Consider the following 294-nt stretch of genomic DNA (forward strand, 5'->3'; position numbering starts at 1 on the left):
TAATAATAGTAATAATAAATTGAAATAAACGATAATTGCAATATACATATGTAGCCGCGTGTCCTTTGGAGGGGGTGAAGCCGCTTCTCAAATAAATAAATGGTACTGTACCTCAATATAATGGCTCCCAGAATAAAAGTAAGGACAAACTGGTGCTACCTCCCCTAATTCTTAAGGTCACAAACACCCAAAGTAGAAAAAGAGGAACGAGTGACTAACAGCGGAAAATTGCCCGCCCCATCCCGGTCGCACCAATGAATAAATAAGTAGAACAAGTAAATAAATAAAAAAAAA

The sequence above is a fragment of the Trypanosoma equiperdum genome, assembly GCF_001457755.1.
Source record: "Trypanosoma equiperdum strain OVI genome assembly, contig: ctg_1286, whole genome shotgun sequence".
Classification (NCBI taxonomy): Eukaryota; Euglenozoa; class Kinetoplastea; order Trypanosomatida; family Trypanosomatidae; genus Trypanosoma; species Trypanosoma equiperdum.